We start from the raw sequence: 24,769 nt of genomic DNA on the forward strand, positions 1-24,769 counted from the left end.
GGAAGACGTCCATTTGTGGTTGAATTGTTGGCAAATGTCAGTCAGACGTGTGCCGTTGGTCTAAGCGTTTCGGTGTGTTGAATTTGTACCAAAGATTTTTCTACAGGTTTTTTCTGCCCAAATAGAGAGTTGAAGTTTCCCACTAGTATTTTCACGTCATCCTGGTGAATTTTGCTCATAGTATTTTCGACTTGGTTCCAGAATTTTTCCCATGCACGTCTAAGCGCTACAGTCTGGAACCGAGCGACCGCTACGGTCGCAGGTTTGAATCCTGCCTCGGGTATGGATGAGTGTGATGTCCTGAGGTTAGTTAGGTTTAATTAGTTCTAAGTTCTAGGCGACTGATGACCTCAGAAGTTAAGTCGCATAGTGCTCAGAGCCATTTGAACCATTTTGAACCAGAATTTTTCGACATTTTCGATGTTTTTCTTATTTTCGATGTTGGTGGGGACACGTGCATTGATGAGTGTATATTTTTTACTGGGGCTCTGAAGGAGCATAGTACCTAAGCTTACACACTACTTAACCTAAATTATCCTAAGGACAAACACACAAACTCATGCCTGAGGGAGGACTCGAACCTCCGCCGGGATCAGCCACACAGGCCATGACTGGAGTGCCCTAGACCGCTCGGCTAATCCCGCGCGGCTACTAAAAGTATACTCGTCCTCAAAACCCATGTGGACAATTATCTGATAATCGGTCAGGCTTCGCTTTGTCGCAGCTCTTTAGCATACAAGTCCATTTACTTTCAGGCTCCTCCTTACAATTCTTGCACTGCAAGGTAATTGAAAAATCCCATCCACTCGACGCCAACTGAGGAACTGACTGGTGCATGTGTTGTTCAACACACAGTAGTTGACAGCCTCACTAGAATCAATGACTGTGTGTGTGTGTGTGTGTGTGTGTGTGTGTGTGTGTGTGTGTGGGTGTGGGTGTGGGTGTGGGTGTTTTCGTTTTCATGCACAATCTGAATCAATACTATTAACATTAGAGAGAAAACCAAGAATACATAATTCATCAAATATGACTGTAAAGTATTTTAATGCGATGGGAAGTTACTAACTGAATATTCACCCAACCCACGTCCTGCATATTACGTTAGGTAAGATGTATTAACTCCATAGTATCGTTAGCAGAGACAGTGCGCTCTTGTTGTCGAGGCTCGCGACAAGCGCAGCGATCAGCAGTGCCCAATGCCGCCGCGATTTTGTTTATGTTGGCTGAGCGTGGACACTGCAGCAGACGCTTCGCCATAAACAGAAAGAAATCACCTTGTCTCTGACCGCAGTGAGTGGATATCACTGCCTGCGTGTTCTTATAGTAACCAACGTGAGACCCTACTCACAGGAGCCATGGAGCAATTGCAATGGGTATCATGTCATTAGTCATCAGAATATTAACCAGTGATGAAATGTCCACTCTATATGAATCCCAAGAAAATAGGAACCTTCTCACAAAGGAATGTGAGGTGATATCAAAATTTATCCAACATACAAAAATTAACTGCAGGGCTTTCATGTATGCAGTAGTAGCACACAAGGAAATATTATGTCTTGGAAGCGTATATTTCATTTCCTCTTCTCATTTTAACGCCATTCTTTTAGTATGAAGTGGGAAAATAAACACGAAAAACTCAATTTCCTGAGAAGCATATAAGTCATTTCCTCTTCTCATATCATAACTTTTGTTTTAGTATGAGGTAAAAAAATAAACAGTTTAGGGTTCTGAAACATAATATGACACCAGATTCTTATCGTAGGCGCTATCGGAAACGCAAAAAGCAGGGAGCTGTCCATTGTTTTGTCCAAAAGTTGTTTCCTTTCATGCATTACTCACGTTAGGAGATTCTTATTTAAGGACTTGTGGGCATCAAGTTCTTCAGCAGAACAAGCCTTGTGTTATTGTGCTAATTACGGTATGGAAAAAATGCAACAAAGACGAGTTCCCCTGGAGCACATGTCTGTATTCAGCAATGACCGCCAGCTGCCACAACACTTCACAGAATCCTTGCGGCGGGCAACACAACTGTGCGTGCACTTCAGACTTCATTCAGTAAGACGTCAGGAGATGGATGGAAACGTCAAATTAACGTTTCTTTCCGAGTCGTATTCAACCCAGAATGAGGTGTTATTAAGGTAGTTGAACGTTCTAGCAATTACAATTATATAATTCCAATATGAGTATTCAGATAGCCAAAAGAACCCGTTAGTGCGAAACCATCTGGAACTGCATTAACATCAAACTGCAAGAACTTGAGACAATACGTGGACTCTTCTCTTCGCTAGGTGACCTATTACTGATATTTAGGATTCTCACCTGCCTAGGCGTAATGGAAACGGAACTTCAGAGGCGCTTTCCACTGTTCTTGACAAACATGAGAAACTTGTAATCACTGCGAGTTACAACTGCGTGATGATAATGGTTCAGGTTGTCAGTAGTTGTGGTGGTGTTATGCTGTAAAACTGCTTACGGCAACGTTAATGGTGGCGCACATAATTTAGCGCTGACTACCTACCTAAGTAAAGATAGTGTTGTGGCGTCGTCGCTTGTCTTTATTTGGCCTCGGCTTGAGTAATCCGATTTAACGAACATAGTACTACATTCGCGGGCTGCTAATGATACAGTATGACTACAGAGATCATCGTGCGGGTATTACATTAATTCTGCAATGAATTGCTTAAAAAATGTTACCCTCAGCTATGCAGCTGGAATGACTCATTACACAGGTACTCTATGCTGCACTTGGTTAAGTGATCAGTTCGCTGCAATCCTGCTTCTTCTATTTGTAAATGCTTGTATACGTCAAAAATGGTTCAAATGGTTCTGAGTGCTGTGGGACTTAACATCTGAGGTGGTCAGTCCGCTAGAACTTAGAACTACTTAAACCTAACTAACCTAAGGACATCAGACACATCCATGTCGGAGACTGGAGTCGAACCTGAGACCGTAGCTCTCGCGCGGTTCCAGACTGTAGCGCCTAGAACCGCTCGGCCACCCTGGCCGGCATACTTGTATACTGACCATTCGTTATTTGACTAAATATGAACTACAATCTAATTCGCATGTATATGGCATGGGTTAGCTCCGGCACGAAGGTATGACTAAGGATTGGTTTCCGTTGGAGTCCCGTTATTTTGATGGCAAGACTAATGTTCGCAAATCACCTCTATTGCCTCAAAAAACAATTGCATCTTAAATATCGAAGGACCGACGTCCGCACTGTCACAGCGCGTTGAAATACAGCAACGACAGCAGATGAAAATTTGTGACCGACTGAGCTTCGAACCTAGACCTGCTGCTTACTAGACAGACGTTCTGACCACTGCACTATTACTTTTTTTTTAAAGTTTGAGAATAATTTCAGCACCAGGTAGGCGGAGGCAAAGAGGGCAGGGGTCGAAAATCCGAGGCCTGGCCACAGTGCCTCCCCCATACCTGTCACTGAGCAGCTGCATTATTCACATGTATTCCATGTTTGCACTCATATATTCCTTTAAATTGTTGAACAAAATTGAAGTAGTAATTAAGGTAAAATAAATTACAGATTGTCGCCTCCAATCGTGTGCGATCCTTGTGGAACATAACTTATAACAGTGAACAGGGTGACGGAAAAATAAATAACAAACATTCATTCAGAAATATATTCACAATTTAAGTTATTATGCACTGGATGCATATGAAGTCTGTAAGGAAGCCATATATTTTTCAACAAATGGAAGAAGTTTCGGAGCCGGAGGGGGTTTGCCAAATTAGAACAGTTGTGATTTAAGAACCGACGTAAAAGAATATTCCAGGAATAAAAAAAAGTGAAAGAATAGTATTCTGCTTCTAATCAATAAAACTGTCCATCTCTTTGTAGCCCACATAAAGCAATAGATAAAAAATTTTTAAAACATTCCTTATATTTGTTATTCTTCTTCAGCTTAAAATGTTCTTCTGCAATATAAAACATGCACTCTTCTAAGTTCTAAGTTTTGTTTATTACGACGTACAACACGAACTGTCCCAGAAGCCACGAATAACTGTTATTCTTTGCGGACGGGTAACATTTCCAGTCAGGTTTAAAGCTTCAGTTATCGGTACATAACTTTCTGCGGTTCTGTGGATAGTGCTAATTTCTTCCTAGAACAGAAAACTTTAGATGAGCCGCGGAGACCCAAATAATTATACAGGAAGTTTCAGGAGGAATAATAAATATTGTAGGAGGTGGTAGTATAGACAAGTTGCAGAAAAAATGCCATATTACATGTGTCCAATTTTTATTTCGTACATACAGCTGGGTTCAATGCATTTATGTTTCGTATGTTGGTCCTTACAGGACCCAGTTGTCTACATTTCCTTGAAAATGACTTCCAGCGTTATTGGAAGAGGTTTATTTGGCTACAGGAATGCCTATGTTCCTCCAGCATGACGGGGCTCCTGCAAATTCTAGGCGTCAGGTGACACATTATCCAAACCTAACATTTTCTGGAAGATGGATCATTAGATATGGGCACTTTTCTTGGCCTTCAAGGTCCCTGGACGTTCTCTCTTTGGATTTTTGCCTGTGGGGATAGTTAAAGGCGAAGTCTACAAAGAAAAAGTAAACCCAAGAGCCGATTTGATCGTTCGGATTATGAATAGTGCAGCCCTCATAAAATAACGCAAAGACGACCTCAGAAGATCTAGACGTGGTGTTATCAAGAGAAGTCAAATGTGCATTGAAGTTGGTGGGGAAATTTTTGAAAATCAACTGTGAACGTCCTCATTTGCCTTTGATTTGAGTTTGTTAGGGTTACGTACACTCTTTGCCATAAAACTCGACCGGCGGCCGGCCGCTTCAGAGGCTAAGTCCGCGCCGATCGCGACATGGGACAAAAAAACTGGCCAACTCGCTAATTCTCTAAGTCCGGTTATCTGCACAATCTGGCAACACTGTAGACTGCGGCACTTCCTGGAGGAAAACTTGTCCCAAGATAGAGAGACTCTAGGCTGATTACGCCTGTGGTCTAGCGGTAGCGTGCGTTGTTTCTGTTCATAATGTCAGTGGATCGAGAGCAGCTGGCATAAAATATTTTTATAGCCTCTTCTGTCTGAATGCTGAAGACGTGAATGTAATGGTAGCGCAGATTCAATCTATTTCGCTTTATGACACACCGATATCAAAATTTTATCTAGTAACGATTTTGCGGCAGATTTCCTGCAGACTGTCCTTCTCTGGACGCCGTATGCGGCAAAGCTCCGGGATCCATTTGCTGGCTACTGGCAGCGGCCGTGGCGACAGCAGCGGCGCTGCACTCCCCCGTTCTTTATCGAAAGCGCCTGCTACCGCTCATCGCTTTTGATGATTTAAAACGCTTTATTATTAAATGTTGCTCCACAGAAAATTTCTACAATTTCCATTCACGCTCAAAAGCAACGGAGACAGACGCCCTGATTAGTAGGCGGGTAATCGGCAAGAGCTGAGTATGGCCCGAAATTAATTTTATAGACTGGAACGAAATTAAACCACCTCACTACATTCGATGCATTTATAAATGCTTCATACCTCGTTTCTTTTCCTTTCAAACTTAATTATTTGTGCAACTTTTGGTCAATGTTTGGATGTTTTCGTCAAGCCAGAGTGAGCGTCTGTGGTGTAAAGCGTATTACAGCTCTTGTTTCATTCCTTATGGTAAGTCTATGCGATAAACTGTGTGAATACCTTGCAATGCATGCTCTGTAGCAGTGCAGGCACACTGCACATTTGGAGTTCCATGTACGGGTTCATGAAGTATTTATTGTTGATCGGAAGTGATAGTTAAGGTCATCAGATTTCAACCAGAAAAATTTGTCGTTTTGAAGGTTTCAGAGAACGGAAAGGAATTGCTAACGCCGGTGTTAGAAAACGTCTACAGTTAAATGCTATTGCAAAAATTTAGAAGATGGGAACTATATTAATGAACAGGTGCACTTCATAAACAACCTTCCGACATGTTAGACCTATATGACGAACAAAGCTCAAATTTATATCTTTTCAGGGCCTATTTTACAGTGAAGCACCTTGGAATTTGCAAAGCAGAAATCCATGATATTAACTTAATTTACTAAGTCGAAATCGGACGAAGATTGATGTTTAAAGGCATTCTTCAGATTTCGCATAAGAAATTGTTACTAGCAGTTTGCAACTCCATTAATTAAAATGGAAAATAAAAGGTTGTAGTCAGCGGCTTCTACCGTGATTCGAACTTATAGTACAAGCACTGCAACGCACAAGGGAACCTCTGAGCTAACGACACACTGGCGGCCAGAGGCGGACTATAGTCACTGCGATGTTGCCTGAGCCTCAAAACGCAACCTTAAACACACAAACAGAGGAGGTGGAGATTACTGTTTTAACATCCCGTCGACCACGATGTCATTAGAGACGGAGCACAAGCTCGGATTAGGGAAGGATGGGGAAGGAAATCGGCCGTGCCCTTCCTAAGGAACCATCCCGGCATTTTCCTGAAGCGATTTAGGGAAATCATTGTAAACCTAAATCAGGATGGCCGGGCGCGGGATTGCACCGTCGTCCCCCCGAATGCACACACAAACAGGTGTTACTTATGTGAAGAACGCCGTTCTTGGAGTCCAGAAATTAAATATACTTTCTAATTGTGTCATCTTGCAGTGGATTATATCGTACGAGTCTTCGATGTGGAAAACGAATGTCAAGTGAATTTAGCGAGGTAACGCCGACCTACACCCGGAAGTAAATGCACTATCAGAGTGTTGACAAATACTTGCTACGACGCTGCCATTTCTCGGCTCTCTGACGAGGCAGCTCTTCAGCGAAATGCTTGCCGTGATTCTCCGATACGGTTCTTCAGAGTGGAGACGCGCGCGCACGTTTGGTTTTTATGCGGCGTTCTCCCCTGATGGTTTCTGACGTCGCCTTGTGGGCTATGTATACATATGAGACATTCAATTATCATTAATCCAGAATGATACAAGTTTCAGCTTCCGGCGTGGAAGAAGGCTGTTGACGCCGACATTATATCATTTCAACGTAGGGAAAGCAAAACGGATCATTCAATGTTTCTCATTCAACATAAAGCATGTGAGATAAATTTCCGTAAAGTTCATAATCATCTAAAAATACAAACGAAGTAAAAATACACCGGAAGCTTATTCGAATTGAATATAATGTAAGATACCAAATGCTTTGCACCTCGATGTCGAATTTGTCCACTTGCAATCGTTTGCAGCATGCACATAGAATGTCATGATTACCACGAGAATGAAGAAATATGTTGGTAAGGATGGAAGCAAGAAGAGACGCAGTCAACAAATATTCTATTCCTCATGGCATTCATTTCATTTGACACGTAAGAAGAGGTAAAGCGGGAATTTACTTTCGTTAACACGAAAGATATGCCGCACATATTGATAACGAGGAAGTCTGCGTCTTCATACGTTTCCTCCTTGAAATCTGTATGCTCTATTATATACTAAGTAGCCCGATCATTGTTTCAGTAATGTTACCCTCTTGTTTGACCCCGTAACGATGAACAGATTCCAAATGCATGTCTCTGCGTGAAAGTAGCTGTTCGAACCCTTCCTGGGTTGTTTTTTGTGTTTTATTGCTTGGAATTCCTGAAGCAGACCACTGTGCCTTCCCCCCTCGTGGGTTAGGTCTCAAAACTAAACCGCTTTGTATCCAATGGCATAATTTATTCATACAGCATCAGCATAAGACTCTTCCGAGTGAGAGAATGACAATAACAATCGTAACAAGAACAAGCAAATAATGAATGATGTTTATTCCAACGCAGAACGAGAATGCCTTTAAATATAAAAATCTATATCTATATCCATATCTATTGATCTTTGAGTTGGCACAATGCAAATATATTCTTAGCATTTAGTTACTGAATTTAGTTCTGGATGTTTGCAGAGAAAAGGAAAAGTCGGTACTTCTCGCTAGTGTAATATAATGTGAACACGACTCAAGCAGGTCCTCAAGCAGGCACTGCTGCATTCTGTTCCCTGACATTGCTCTGATGACGGTTAATGCAGATAGTTCCGATTATGAAATACAAAACGTATTGTAGGTTAGTTCCTAGGATAGTAACATTGAATTTGCGTTGTAGATGGCACATGAACGTGATGACTATCCATATTACTCATCAATATAAAAAGACAATATTTTGGGAATTTAGTAGGATTACTCAAAATGAATTCTGAAATTGGGTGACTGACCGCACAGGTGCTAAACGTCGTCAAGAGTATACGATGTCCTAATCGCATTAGGAATATGAAGATCGTCTTCGACAGCTCGCCACTTTCACATTGCTATCTCCACCCTACTCCAGACAGCTCTCGGTGGAGTTGCACTACGTTGCCGATGTTATGGAAGGCCTTCAAACCGACAACAGACCACATATTGAAAAATACAAGCGAATTCTCTTGCAGCGTAAGCTTATTGTAACTAATCTAAAAATTATTGGAGAGGAACATTGTCCTATTCAAAAAAAGTCAAATGTTACACACTGTTGACGTCAAACGGACATTATCTATGTCCTGTCTTGTGTCCTACTCATCTATAATATCAAGTGTACTATGAAAATGATTATATATAATGGATTATAAGGTAATGCATTGATACCAGATGGTGGGGGCCGGCCGATGTGGCCGTGCGGTTCTAGGCGCTTCAGTCTGGAACCGCGTGACCGCTACGGTCGCAGGTTCGAATCCTGCCTCGGGCATGGATGTGTGTGATGTCCTTAGGTTAGTTAGGTTTAAGTAGTTCTAAGTTCTAGGGGACTGATGACCTTAGAAGTTAAGTCCCATAGTGCTCAGAGCCATTTGAACCATTTGAACTATTTAACACAAAATGACATTAAAAATTTAAGTTATTCACGAGCAGCTAGTTGAGAATATGTATGAACATTAAATGACACGACGAACCGTCTTGTTCTGCATATGGATTCAAACCCAGCTCATGCAGACTAAGCAAAGATTTCGTGACTGACGGAAACTAACAGTCATTCCTGATTAGGCATACAGAGAGTGATATACCTCGATTTTAGACAGTATCAGTTAGCAAATATCAACTTTAAATTGCATAACGCAAACACTTTTAACAGACGTGAATTCCTACCCAGCATCTATTGTCCCTGTTAACGAACTACGAGAGATGTTAAATATTGCTTCTTCACAAGTAACTTACTTGAAATGCCGTGAGGTAAAGCTGTGTGTTGGACACGGATTCGAACCCGGAACCTAATCGGATTGCCATCGAAGCACAGTCAAATGTGACATATCGGAATTTCGCGGCAGTAACTAGATGTTTTAACTGAAATGACGAGACGAAACATTAATTTTTTCCTTCCCAGGACTCCAACCCGGCACCTATCGCTGTTATATTCTAGAGAAAACTAACAGTTAAATATGGGTTTGTTGCACCAGCAGTGACATGTGAGCATGTTTGAACTGAAATAATATGACGAAGAGTTCAGCGCTCACTGGGAATAGAGCCCCACACATATCGTTGTTGACTACACACAAAGAGACGTCAGCTACCGAATTTTTCTCCACCAGCTGCTCAGAATAGCATCTTGAACTTACAGTCATCTCGCAAATAGTTCTGTGTCTCACTGGGAGTTAAAAACGTCGGATATCGTTAGTGTTGACAGCGAATGAAAATACATTAAAAATCAAAATTATTATCCACCAGCAGATAGGTGTTCTCATGCTAGAGCTTGATAATACATAATTAAATCTTTAGTGCCGGGCCAGGATTCGATCCCATTCACGCATAATATGTGAAGGTGTTGAGGAATCTGCAGTTTTGAACAAACAACAAATTGTAGTCGAGCTGCATTGCCACGAAGGGATCAAATTCCGCGTTAAGGGCGGTCTGAGTTGCATTCCCAGTTCAGAACCAATTTTATCGACATACAGAAGCCCAAATAAAAGATGGAATAAGTGTCCTGTGACCATACATAGCGTTTGTGTCGTCACTTGAAATAAATAACTAGTATAAGAAAGGTTACTGGTGATAGAGTTTCTACATGTCGCCACTCCAGACTTTATTGTGGTTCAACCTGCCGTCTACTTGGTAAAGAAGGAATATCATCTTTAATGTGAATTTTCAGACCACGCAGCCATTATATCTCCTTCACTTGGTGTAGCCAGGAGAGAATGGAATCTGTCTCTCCCTATCTAAAATCATTGACAGAAGGGGGAATCGAACTCAGACCATAGGTATAACAACCTACCATCCGTCCAACAGACCACGAAATCCTCTTCTCTGCGAGTCATTTTTCTATCGTAACGCAGTTGCGCCACACTGGATGAGAATTCTGACACACAGGCTCCCTGTAGTAATTTGCAGCTTGTTCAGTAAATTCATTTACTTGGTTGACCGAATCACCATGAACTAGCTGCCTCGGCTACCCAGTGCATACATTCGACTATTTTGTAATCACAGAAATAAAATCACGTTACTGCCACCTACACACAACTGCCAACATTGTAGGATGCAGAAGTTTAAATAGGAAGTGTTCCTTTCCACTTGAGCTATTCTATTGCGCTATCTGTTACTAGAAAACGTCGTTCAGTCCAAAAGAAAATCTGTAACTGTTTGTCTCTCAGAAGTCAAGACCTGGCCATATGCATAATCTCACAGTGCTGTGGAATCCAAACGTTCTGGAGGAATAGTTGCCGAGCTCTGGAGCTGTTGTAGCTACGTGTCAGCTTGTAGCATAGATAAGATGTCGCGACTTCGAATACATGCAGTGCTGTATTTTTTAAAACGCAATTCTGCTCTCTACTGAAGTTATCAATCTAATGGAACTTTGAACATAATTCCCTTCACTTTTCAACCCAAAGTAGTCGCATGTGGAAAAAGGACTAACTACTGTGACATTTTGTTCTATTCAGGTTTAAAGACAGCAGGCAGCAGATGCATCTCGAAGATGTGCAGGGAGAGCGCATCGTGCCATAATATGTCAGAAAAGTATTTTCTACATTAGCCGTCGTGTGGTAGTGATATTTGATTCTTCTTCAAACTTTGATTGACAGCTTTAACTCAGAACAAATTTTCTACATGCATGTAATCAATAAACTGCATGTGCATTGTCAGACTGTCATCGGTAACATCAGAGAATTCGCATATATCGTTGATGATTAATTTCTCTCTCATATTTACTATTGTTTTAACAACACTAAAGGAAACCTTACGAAAATTGTGCACTGTATTATGCAAGAGGTATGCAAATGTGGCATTTCATAAATATAGTTACGTATTCCTAGAAACCCAAAACTCGCTTGTCAGCAGCGGAAAGAGGCGTTACCTGTTGTGCAGCATTGTAAGTTTTTCAACATTGCACTATGAGCTGAAAGCATTTTCTTGCGATTTCCTTATTGATGTTTGATCTGACTGCTTGTAGCTCTTTCACAGAAGGGATAAAAACGTCTCAGTCAGTGAGACTGGAACTGCGAACCGTAACAGACGCTGTTTCACAGGTCAGCACGTTACCACAGAGCTGGCGAGGAGGTATGGGTCTCAGTTCCCTATTACGACGGCAATAGCAACTAGAACTCGTAAACCGCTATTTAAAGGTCGAGATTAGTTGCGATTTCCACCTGCAACGACTTTCCTGGGCTGAAAACCGTAAATTTTCAATCTTTTGTTACCCTTCAAGCTATAATGACTCAGATTATTCAATGGAAATGACAGGTAAAATCAAGTGAACTTTGAGGCTTAATTCCGTGCACACCAGGAAGTAACTCGTCGATCACAGAGTTGCCAAACATACGTTGCCTTGTTGCCAAATCTCAGTTACAGTACCAGCAGGAAGAAGACGAACCGATGTGATCCTACAGCGGTCTGGGAAGTGACCATAGCTGGTGTCTCCAAGTCGCGGCTGCTACGGCCTGGAATACGTAATGTGTCTGATTCGCTTTCTGTAACTAGGTTTAGGGACTGGAGCGTAGTTACTAATAATACTCAGAACTGACTGCAAACTGAGCATCATAAATCAGTAACTCTCATTATTGTTTTTATATTTCTTTCGTAAGTGCACTCAAAACTAAGAAAGTCATTCACAGGCGTTTTCGTGCCTCGCCGATAGTCGAGCACAACATACAAATAAAAATAAAAAAGAATGTGTGTGTGTGTGTGTGTGTGTGTGTGAGAGAGAGAGAGAGAGAGAGAGAGAGAGAGAGAGAAATAAAAAGCAATGAGAGAGAGCATAAAAAAATTGTTGTAAAGAAATTGAATCATGGTATTTAAAGAAATCTTTCATTAAAATGACATGTTCCACATCATTACGAAATGTCGTATTCATGATCTATGGAACAAGAGTTAATCTAATGTAATCTAATCTAATCTAATCACATCATATTGATGATTAGCCATGAAGAGTCATGAATTACCGAAAGTTTTGCCAATACCAGTAATCAAATCTAAACTTGAAAATAAAAGACGACAATTTTTGTAATAAACCGTGACTCCTATCAAGACCCTTTCATCCCTGTTATTTAACCACGAAAGATGTCTGATATACCTCCATTCTGAAGTAACAAAGTGTGCATGCATTTAAAGATGAAGTGCATGATGTGAAGTTCTGTGACGGAGATACGAACCCAACACGTAATCCGATTGTTAACTAAGAAAAATCAAATGTTACGTATCGGTTTTTCTTACGAGCCGCTAGGTGTCTGAATCTAAAATAAGGATACAAACTTTTATGCCTAAGCGACAATCGAACTGCACACCTACCGTGCATCCACAAATATAGCTTAAGTATCAGTTGCTTACTCATGAACAGTAAGATGTGTGCGTGTTTGACCAGAAATAACGACACCTGTTGCGATTGTTGGCAACACATGAACAGACATTGAAATTGCGCGTTAATTTTCACTAGCAGGTGGGTGTGCACTTGATAAAGCTAGAAATGAAATTATGAATATTTTTGTACTGGATCAGGTTTCAGACCCACATACTTACCTTTGGAGGAGACCTAGAGAAGATTGCAGTCTTGGGAAAAGGAACGAAATGACTGAACTATACTGTTCCGAGAGATTCAGATCCTCGAAAGAGGAGATACGAATTCGAATCACAGTCCAGCACCAAATTTTTGAACGTCTCTAGTTCAATCAAGTACAAGTAAAATAAGAGCCCTGTCCCTTTAAATGGCTGTCGGTTCATCAAATAAAATAAAATTTTCTAATGTAAGTAAGCTTACTGGCGACTGTATTTCTTTTTACCATGACTTCCGCTGTGTCATTTCCCAACGTAAACCGGCTCTGCCCAGTTGGTAATGAAGGAACGTGATGTTTAAGGCGGATTCTGGATTATAACGTCTTTCTCTTGAGGTTACCAGAGGTAAAATAAATCTGTTTGTGCCTCTTAAAAGTAAATGCCTGAACCCACGCATTGCACCTGTGATAGCTCGTTCCACCAGACCATTGTGGCCACATTACCCAGCCCCAGGAGTGTGCTGTAACGGATGATGTGCTTAGCTTACAAAATTAGTCACGGTGGAAAAAATGCGAGTCTATTAAATGGTCAAGTAGAAGCAAGCTTCTGACGCAGAGATTCTGCTATTCTCATGTCAGCAGGATGTAAAGACTCTTCTAGGCATCATAGGCTGGATGTGAAGCCATTTTGATTTTTCACAAATTCAGCAAATTTCTTAGTTCGAGAAAATCCACTGTGAAGTGTGAAGTTGCCGGATAATTCGATTATTACTGTTATTATTAATATGATTTTATTCATACTGCTGCTGTAACACAAGTGCTTGAACATCATTTAGTGCCTTTTGGTCACTATAGAAGTAGTTTCCCAAGAACAGGTTCTTTCCCTGTCTACGGAATCCTTTTCATGTTAATATCAAACACCAGCAATTACTCGTAGATTACACTAAAACTAAAGTAATTGACGAAGACGTTACTTGGTAACAAAAACGCACTGCCTTTCTTCATTTACTTTCGCCTAGAAATGGCTATAGAGTACTGACAAACCAAAAGGCAAGAGATCTTACTGCCTTCCGATATACGTTGCTGTTAGTTCTTCGACATGATTTGGTCGACATGACATGTTTCAAGTAGTGTATGACAGACAGTGTTTTAGAAAATCTATTGTTTCCCTTTGCAATAAACAGAAGTATTTTCATTCTAAGCTGTCCAAGTACAAAATTTTCGCAATATTAGTGCTAATTTAATATTCGCTTCTATAATGTATAAAAGTATTTCACAGTCGCAAAACTCGCATCCGAAACGTTGACCTTTCACTTAGTCGCTGACCATAAATTCTAGCTCAGAGTGACACCAGTTTAAATAACCTAATGTAGCGAAGACTGTTTGCCAGTGCTCTTTCTCACCGGAAAATACGCAATTGACTCATTTGGCTCCATAAGTACACTGTAACAGTAATTTCTGTGTGAAATTTGTCAGTAAGCTTTCGCCTTCCAACCGGCAAAATACGGAAGAGTACGGCCGGTAAACAATTCACAAACCACGATTTAGTGCCGATAAGACGATTTCTTTAAACATTGTCGAAGCTGAGGGGATTTAGTTTCTGCTTAAATCGTCTTAAGCAGCAACGTACACAGATATCTCAAATAGGAAAAAGCTGAATATCCAGGTACGAAGGTTGTAAAACAAACTTCCCACAGTTTGTGTCTGGTTGATCGTTTCGTCTGATAACACTGCTTAAGTATTTTGTCTAAGAGGTATCACAAGTAGTATCCCTGTAGCTGTGGGAATCATTGGTTGAAAACGAGTTTAACACCAATGGGTACAGTGCTGCTATATTTTCAAAATTATTATCAACCTAAGTCTGAGTTCATCCACAAACTGAGGCGTATTTATAATATTGAAGCTAGACTGTGTATCCTTGTCTTTCTTGAGCGGTCATTGGAAGGCGTTTACACACACGTATACAATACTATGAATACTTCGAACGCTATGGTTAACGTTGCTCTCACAAACAACTTTTTTTTTTAATTCTTCTGGGTCTTAAGCGTGCAATATGTGTTGTAGATACAGTCTCAGACCAAAAAATTGACCGCCGAGTCGTTCACGTAAGGTGGACAATACAGTCATGCTCCTCTCAGAATTCTATGTCTGGCAATTTGCTCGATCTAGCAACATGTAGACTGCGGCACTTCCCAGAGGAAGTCTTGACTCCAGTCTTAGTACATTACTCTTGACTACGACCGTAGTCTTGAGGTTAGACGCGAGACCAGCTAATATGATATTGTAGATTCGCTTGAATTACACTCATAGCTTCAGCACCGAGAGGAAAGGGGCGATAAAAATGTTGTCGATATGGGCTTTCGGTCGCCAGACGTCATATTAGCTGGTCTCGCGTTTTAGCTCAAGACTACGGTCGTGTTCCATCAGCGGTACGAATAAAATGATATTAATAATAACAGTAATAATCGAATTATCCGGCAACTTCACACTTCACAGTGGATTTTCTCGAACTAAGAAATTTGCTGAATTTGTGAAAAATCAAAATGGCTTCACATCCAGCCTATGATGCCTAGAAGAGTCTTTACATCCTGCTGACATGAGAATAGCAGAATCTCTGCGTCAGAAGCTTGCTTCTACTTGACCATTTAATAGACTCGCATTTTTTCCACCGTGACTAATTTTGTAAGCTAAGCACATCATCCGTTACAGCACACTCCTGGGGCTGGGTAATGTGGCCACAATGGTCTGGTGGAACGAGCTATCACAGGTGCAATGCGTGGGTTCAGGCATTTACTTTTAAGAGGCACAAACAGATTTATTTTACCTCTGGTAACCTCAAGAGAAAGACGTTATAATCCAGAATCCGCCTTAAACATCACGTTCCTTCATTACCAACTGGGCAGAGCCGGTTTACGTTGGGAAATGACACAGCGGAAGTCATGGTAAAAAGAAATACAGTCGCCAGTAAGCTTACTTACATTAGAAAATTTTATTTTATTTGATGAACCGACAGCCATTTAAAGGGACAGGGCTCTTATTTTACTTGTACTTGATTGAACTAGAGACGTTCAAAAATTTGGTGCTGGACTGTGATTCGAATTCGTATCTCCTCTTTCGAGGATCTGAATCTCTCGGAACAGTATAGTTCAGTCATTTCGTTCCTTTTCCCAAGACTGCAATCTTCTCTAGGTCTCCTCCAAAGGTAAGTATGTGGGTCTGAAACCTGATCCAGTACAAAAATATTCATAATTTCATTTCTAGCTTTATCAAGTGCACACCCACCTGCTAGTGAAAATTAACGCGCAATTTCAATGTCTGTTCATGTGTTGCCAACAATCGCAACAGGTGTCGTTATTTCTGGTCAAACACGCACACATCTTACTGTTCATGAGTAAGCAACTGATACTTAAGCTATATTTGTGGATGCACGGTAGGTGTGCAGTTCGATTGTCGCTTAGGCATAAAAGTTTGTATCCTTATTTTAGATTCAGACACCTAGCGGCTCGTAAGAAAAACCGATACGTAACATTTGATTTTTCTTAGTTAACAATCGGATTACGTGTTGGGTTCGTATCTCCGTCACAGAACTTCACATCATGCACTTCATCTTTAAATGCATGCACACTTTGTTACTTCAGAATGGAGGTATATCAGACATCTTTCGTGGTTAAATAACAGGGATGAAAGGGTCTTGATAGGAGTCACGGTTTATTACAAAAATTGTCGTCTTTTATTTTCAAGTTTAGATTTGATTACTGGTATTGGCAAAACTTTCGGTAATTCATGACTCTTCATGGCTAATCATCAATATGATGTGATTAGATTAGATTAGATTACATTAGATTAACTCTTGTTCCATAGATCATGAATACGACATTTCGTAATGATGTGGAACATGTCATTTTAATGAAAGATTTCTTTAAATACCATGATTCAATTTCTTTACAACAATTTTTTTATGCTCTCTCTCATTGCTTTTTATTTCTCTCTCTCTCTCTCTCTCTCTCTCTCTCTCTCTCTCACACACACACACACACACACACACATTCTTTTTTATTTTTATTTGTATGTTGTGCTCGACTATCGGCGAGGCACGAAAACGCCTGTGAATGACTTTCTTAGTTTTGAGTGCACTTACGAAAGAAATATAAAAACAATAATGAGAGTTACTGATTTATGATGCTCAGTTTGCAGTCAGTTCTGAGTATTATTAGTAACTACGCTCCAGTCCCTAAACCTAGTTACAGAAAGCGAATCAGACGCATTACGTATTCCAGGCCGTAGCAGCCGCGACTTGGAGACACCAGCTATGGTCACTTCCCAGACCGCTGTAGGATCACATCGGTTCGTCTTCTTCCTGCTGGTACTGTAACTGAGATTTGGCAACAAGGCAACGTATGTTTGGCAACTCTGTGATCGACGAGTTACTTCCTGGTGTGCACGGAATTAAGCCTCAAAGTTCACTTGATTTTACCTGTCATTTCCATTGAATAATCTGAGTCATTATAGCTTGAAGGGTAACAAAAGATTGAAAATTTACGGTTTTCAGCCCAGGAAAGTCGTTGCAGGTGGAAATCGCAACTAATCTCGACCTTTAAATAGCGGTTTACGAGTTCTAGTTACTATTGCCGTCGTAATAGGAAGCTGAGACCCATACCTCCTCGCCAGCTCTGTGGTAACGTGCTGACCTGTGAAACAGCGTCTGTTACGGTTCGCAGTTCCAGTCTCACTGACTGAGACGTTTTTATCCCTTCTGTGAAAGAGCTACAAGCAGTCAGATCAAACATCAATAAGGAAATCGCAAGAAAATGCTTTCTGCTCATAGTGCAATGTTGAAAAACTTACAATGCTGCACAATAGGTAACGCCTCTTTCCGCTGCTGACAAGCGAATTTTGGGTTTCTAGGAATACTTAACTATATTTATGAAATGCCACATTTGCATACCTCTTGAGTATGACACAGCATACCAATTAAACACAGACCCAATCAAAATCTAAGTGAGTAGAATTTTATTAATTCGTGTCGATAGAGGCATGCTTGTGTACAGATACTTTCGGCGTAAGGTTATCATGGTTAGTTTTATTTCATTTCTTATAATACAGTGCACAATTTTCGTAAGGTTTCCTTTAGTGTTGTTAAAACAATAGTAAATATGAGAGAGAAATTAATCATCAACGATATATGCGAATTCTCTGATGTTACCTATGACAGTCTGACAATGCACATGCAGTTTATTGATTACATGCATGTAGAAAATTTGTTCTGAGTTAAAGCTGTCAATCAAAGTTTGAAGAAGAATCAAATATCACTACCACACGACGGCTAATGTAGAAAATACTTTTCTGACATATTATGGCACGATGCGCTCTCCCTGCACATCTTCGAGATGCATCTGCTGCCTGCTGTCTTTAAACCTGAATAGAACAAAATGTCACAGTAGTTAGTCCTTTTTCCACATGCGACTACTTTGGGTTGAGAAGTGAAGGGAATTATGTTCAAAGTTCCATTAGATTGATAACTTCAGTAGAGAGCAGAATTGCGTTTTAAAAAATACAGCACTGCATGTATTCGAAGTCGCGACATCTTATCTATGCTACAAGCTGACACGTAGCTACAACAGCTCCAGAGCTCGGCAACTATTCCTCCAGAACGTTTGGATTCCACAGCACTGTGAGATTATGCATATGGCCAGGTCTTGACTTCTGAGAGACAAACAGTTACAGATTTTCTTTTGGACTGAACGACGTTTTCTAGTAACAGATAGCGCAATAGAATAGCTCAAGTGGAAAGGAACACTTCCTATTTAAACTTCTGCATCCTACAATGTTGGCAGTTGTGTGTAGGTGGCAGTAACGTGATTTTATTTCTGTGATTACAAAATAGTCGAATGTATGCACTGGGTAGCCGAGGCAGCTAGTTCATGGTGATTCGGTCAACCAAGTAAATGAATTTACTGAACAAGCTGCAAATTACTACAGGGAGCCTGTGTGTCAGAATTCTCATCCAGTGTGGCGCAACTGCGTTACGATAGAAAAATGACTCGCAGAGAAGAGGATTTCGTGGTCTGTTGGACGGATGGTAGGTTGTTATACCTATGGTCTGAGTTCGATTCCCCCTTCTGTCAATGATTTTAGATAGGGAGAGACAGATTCCATTCTCTCCTGGCTACACCAAGTGAAGGAGATATAATGGCTGCGTGGTCTGAAAATTCACATTAAAGATGATATTCCTTCTTTACCAAGTAGACGGCAGGTTGAACCACAATAAAGTCTGGAGTGGCGACATGTAGAAACTCTATCACCAGTAACCTTTCTTATACTAGTTATTTATTTCAAGTGACGACACAAACGCTATGTATGGTCACAGGACACTTATTCCATCTTTTATTTGGGCTTCTGTATGTCGATAAAATTGGTTCTGAACTGGGAATGCAACTCAGACCGCCCTTAACGCGGAATTTGATCCCTTCGTGGCAATGCAGCTCGACTACAATTTGTTGTTTGTTCAAAACTGCAGATTCCTCAACACCTTCACATATTATGCGTGAATGGGATCGAATCCTGGCCCGGCACTAAAGATTTAATTATGTATTATCAAGCTCTAGCATGAGAACACCTATCTGCTGGTGGATAATAATTTTGATTTTTAATGTATTTTCATTCGCTGTCAACACTAACGATATCCGACGTTTTTAACTCCCAGTGAGACACAGAACTATTTGCGAGATGACTGTAAGTTCAAGATGCTATTCTGAGCAGCTGGTGGAGAAAAATTCGGTAGCTGACGTCTCTTTGTGTGTAGTCAACAACGATATGTGTGGGGCTCTATTCCCAGTGAGCGCTGAACTCTTCGTCATATTATTTCAGTTCAAACATGCTCACATGTCACTGCTGGTGCAACAAACCCATATTTAACTGTTAGTTTTCTCTAGAATATAACAGCGATAGGTGCCGGGTTGGAGTCCTGGGAAGGAAAAAATTAATGTTTCGTCTCGTCATTTCAGTTAAAACATCTAGTTACTGCCGCGAAATTCCGATATGTCACATTTGACTGTGCTTCGATGGCAATCCGATTAGGTTCCGTGTTCGAATCCGTGTCCAACACACAGCTTTACCTCACGGCATTTCAAGTAAGTTACTTGTGAAGAAGCAATATTTAACATCTCTCGTAGTTCGTTAACAGGGACAATAGATGCTGGGTAGGAATTCACGTCTGTTAAAAGTGTTTGCGTTATGCAATTTAAAGTTGATATTTGCTAACTGATACTGTCTAAAATCGAGGTATATCACTCTCTGTATGCCTAATCAGGAATGACTGTTAGTTTCCGTCAGTCACGAAATCTTTGCTTAGTCTGCATGAGCTGGGTTTGAATCCATATGCAGAACAAGACGGTTCGTCGTGTCATTTAATGTTCATACATATTCTCAACTAGCTGCTCGTGAATAACTTAAATTTTTAATGTCATTTTGTGTTAAATAGTTCAAATGGTTCAAATGGCTCTGAGCACTATGGGACTTAACTTCTAAGGTCATCAGTCCCCTAGAACTTAGAACTACTTAAACCTAACTAACCTAAGGACATCACACACATCCATGCCCGAGGCAGGATTCGAACCTGCGACCGTAGCGGTCACGCGGTTCCAGACTGAAGCGCCTAGAACCGCACGGCCACATCGGCCGGCCCCCACCATCTGGTATCAATGCATTACCTTATAATCCATTATATATAATCATTTTCATAGTACACTTGATATTATAGATGAGTAGGACACAAGACAGGACATAGATAATGTCCGTTTGACGTCAACAGTGTGTAACATTTGACTTTTTTTGAATAGGACAATGTTCCTCTCCAATAATTTTTAGATTAGTTACAATAAGCTTACGCTGCAAGAGAATTCGTTTGTATTTTTCAATATGTGGTCTGTTGTCGGTTTGAAGGCCTTCCATAACATCGGCAACGTAGTGCAACTCCACCGAGAGCTGTCTGGAGTAGGGTGGAGATAGCAATGTGAAAGTGGCGAGCTGTCGAAGACGATCTTCATATTCCTAATGCGATTAGGACATCGTATACTCTTGACGACGTTTAGCACCTGTGCGGTCAGTCACCCAATTTCAGAATTCATTTTGAGTAATCCTACTAAATTCCCAAAATATTGTCTTTTTATATTGATGAGTAATATGGATAGTCATCACGTTCATGTGCCATCTACAACGCAAATTCAATGTTACTATCCTAGGAACTAACCTACAATACGTTTTGTATTTCATAATCGGAACTATCTGCATTAACCGTCATCAGAGCAATGTCAGGGAACAGAATGCAGCAGTGCCTGCTTGAGGACCTGCTTGAGTCGTGTTCACATTATATTACACTAGCGAGAAGTACCGACTTTTCCTTTTCTCTGCAAACATCCAGAACTAAATTCAGTAACTAAATGCTAAGAATATATTTGCATTGTGCCAACTCAAAGATCAATAGATATGGATATAGATATAGATTTTTATATTTAAAGGCATTCTCGTTCTGCGTTGGAATAAACATCATTCATTATTTGCTTGTTCTTGTTACGATTGTTATTGTCATTCTCTCACTCGGAAGAGTCTTATGCTGATGCTGTATGAATAAATTATGCCATTGGATACAAAGCGGTTTAGTTTTGAGACCTAACCCACGAGGGGGGAAGGCACAGTGGTCTGCTTCAGGAATTCCAAGCAATAAAACACAAAAAACAACCCAGGAAGGGTTCGAACAGCTACTTTCACGCAGAGACATGCATTTGGAATCTGTTCATCGTTACGGGGTCAAACAAGAGGGTAACATTACTGAAACAATGATCGGGCTACTTAGTATATAATAGAGCATACAGATTTCAAGGAGGAAACGTATGAAGACGCAGACTTCCTCGTTATCAATATGTGCGGCATATCTTTCGTGTTAACGAAAGTAAATTCCCGCTTTACCTCTTCTTACGTGTCAAATGAAATGAATGCCATGAGGAATAGAATATTTGTTGACTGCGTCTCTTCTTGCTTCCATCCTTACCAACATATTTCTTCATTCTCGTGGTAATCATGACATTCTATGTGCATGCTGCAAACGATTGCAAGTGGACAAATTCGACATCGAGGTGCAAAGCATTTGGTATCTTACATTATATTCAATTCGAATAAGCTTCCGGTGTATTTTTACTTCGTTTGTATTTTTAGATGATTATGAACTTTACGGAAATTTATCTCACATGCTTTATGTTGAATGAGAAACATTGAATGATCCGTTTTGCTTTCCCTACGTTGAAATGATATAATGTCGGCGTCAACAGCCTTCTTCCACGCCGGAAGCTGAAACTTGTATCATTCTGGATTAATGATAATTGAATGTCTCATATGTATACATAGCCCACAAGGCGACGTCAGAAACCATCAGGGGAGAACGCCGCATAAAAACCAAACGTGCGCGCGCGTCTCCACTCTGAAGAACCGTATCGGAGAATCACGGCAAGCATTTCGCTGAAGAGCTGCCTCGTCAGAGAGCCGAGAAATGGCAGCGTCGTAGCAAGTATTTGTCAACACTCTGATAGTGCATTTACTTCCGGGTGTAGGTCGGCGTTACCTCGCTAAATTCACTTGACATTCGTTTTCCACATCGAAGACTCGTACGATATAATCCACTGCAAGATGACACAATTAGAAAGTATATTTAATTTCTGGACTCCAAGAACGGCGTTCTTCACATAAGTAACACCTGTTTGTGTGTGCATTCGGGGGGACGACGGTGCAATCCCGCGCCCGGCCATCCTGATTTAGGTTTACAATGATTTCCCTAAATCGCTTCAGGAAAATGCCGGGATGGTTCCTTAGGAAGGGCACGGCCGATTTCCTTCCCCATCCTTCCCTAATCCGAGCTTGTGCTCCGTCTCTAATGACATCGTGGTCGACGGGATGTTAAAACAGTAATCTCCACCTCCTCTGTTTGTGTGTTTAAGGTTGCGTTTTGAGGCTCAGGCAACATCGCAGTGACTATAGTCCGCCTCTGGCCGCCAGTGTGTCGTTAGCTCAGAGGTTCCCTTGTGCGTTGCAGTGCTTGTACTATAAGTTCGAATCACGGTAGAAGCCGCTGACTACAACCTTTTATTTTCCATTTTAATTAATGGAGTTGCAAACTGCTAGTAACAATTTCTTATGCGAAATCTGAAGAATGCCTTTAAACATCAATCTTCGTCCAATTTCGACTTAGTAAATTAAGTTAATATCATGGATTTCTGCTTTGCAAATTCCAAGGTGCTTCACTGTAAAATAGGCCCTGAAAAGATATAAATTTGAGCTTTGTTCGTCATATAGGTCTAACATGTCGGAAGGTTGTTTATGAAGTGCACCTGTTCATTAATATAGTTCCCATCTTCTAAATTTTTGCAATAGCATTTAACTGTAGACGTTTTCTAACACCGGCGTTAGCAATTCCTTTCCGTTCTCTGAAATCTTCAAAACGACAAATTTTTCTGGTTGAAATCTGATGACCTTAACTATCACTTCCGATCAACAATAAATACTTCATGAACCCGTACATGGAACTCCAAATGTGCAGTGTGCCTGCACTGCTACAGAGCATGCATTGCAAGGTATTCACACAGTTTATCGCATAGACTTACCATAAGGAATGAAACAAGAGCTGTAATACGCTTTACACCACAGACGCTCACACTGGCTTGACGAAAACATCCAAACATTGACCAAAAGTTGCACAAATAATTAAGTTTGAAAGGAAAAGAAACGAGGTATGAAGCATTTATAAATGCATCGAATGTAGTGAGGTGGTTTAATTTCGTTCCAGTCTATAAAATTAATTTCGGGCCATACTCAGCTCTTGCCGATTACCCGCCTACTAATCAGGGCGTCTGTCTCCGTTGCTTTTGAGCGTGAATGGAAATTGTAGAAATTTTCTGTGGAGCAACATTTAATAATAAAGCGTTTTAAATCATCAAAAGCGATGAGCGGTAGCAGGCGCTTTCGATAAAGAACGGGGGAGTGCAGCGCCGCTGCTGTCGCCACGGCCGCTGCCAGTAGCCAGCAAATGGATCCCGGAGCTTTGCCGCATACGGCGTCCAGAGAAGGACAGTCTGCAGGAAATCTGCCGCAAAATCGTTACTAGATAAAATTTTGATATCGGTGTGTCATAAAGCGAAATAGATTGAATCTGCGCTACCATTACATTCACGTCTTCAGCATTCAGACAGAAGAGGCTATAAAAATATTTTATGCCAGCTGCTCTCGATCCACTGACATTATGAACAGAAACAACGCACGCTACCGCTAGACCACAGGCGTAATCAGCCTAGAGTCTCTCTATCTTGGGACAAGTTTTCCTCCAGGAAGTGCCGCAGTCTACAGTGTTGCCAGATTGTGCAGATAACCGGACTTAGAGAATTAGCGAGTTGGCCAGTTTTTTTGTCCCATGTCGCGATCGGCGCGGACTTAGCCTCTGAAGCGGCCGGCCGCCGGTCGAGTTTTATGGCAAAGAGTGTACGTAACCCTAACAAACTCAAATCAAAGGCAAATGAGGACGTTCACAGTTGATTTTCAAAAATTTCCCCACCAACTTCAATGCACATTTGACTTCTCTTGATAACACCACGTCTAGATCTTCTGAGGTCGTCTTTGCGTTCTTTTATGAGGGCTGCACTATTCATAATCCGAACGATCAAATCGGCTCTTGGGTTTACTTTTTCTTTGTAGACTTCGCCTTTAACCATCCCCACAGGCAAAAATCCAAAGAGAGAACGTCCAGGGACCTTGAAGGCCAAGAAAAGTGCCCATATCTAATGATCCATCTTCCAGA

Source organism: Schistocerca cancellata, unplaced genomic scaffold, assembly GCF_023864275.1.
Source record: "Schistocerca cancellata isolate TAMUIC-IGC-003103 unplaced genomic scaffold, iqSchCanc2.1 HiC_scaffold_1106, whole genome shotgun sequence".
Lineage (NCBI taxonomy): Eukaryota > Metazoa > Arthropoda > Insecta > Orthoptera > Acrididae > Schistocerca > Schistocerca cancellata.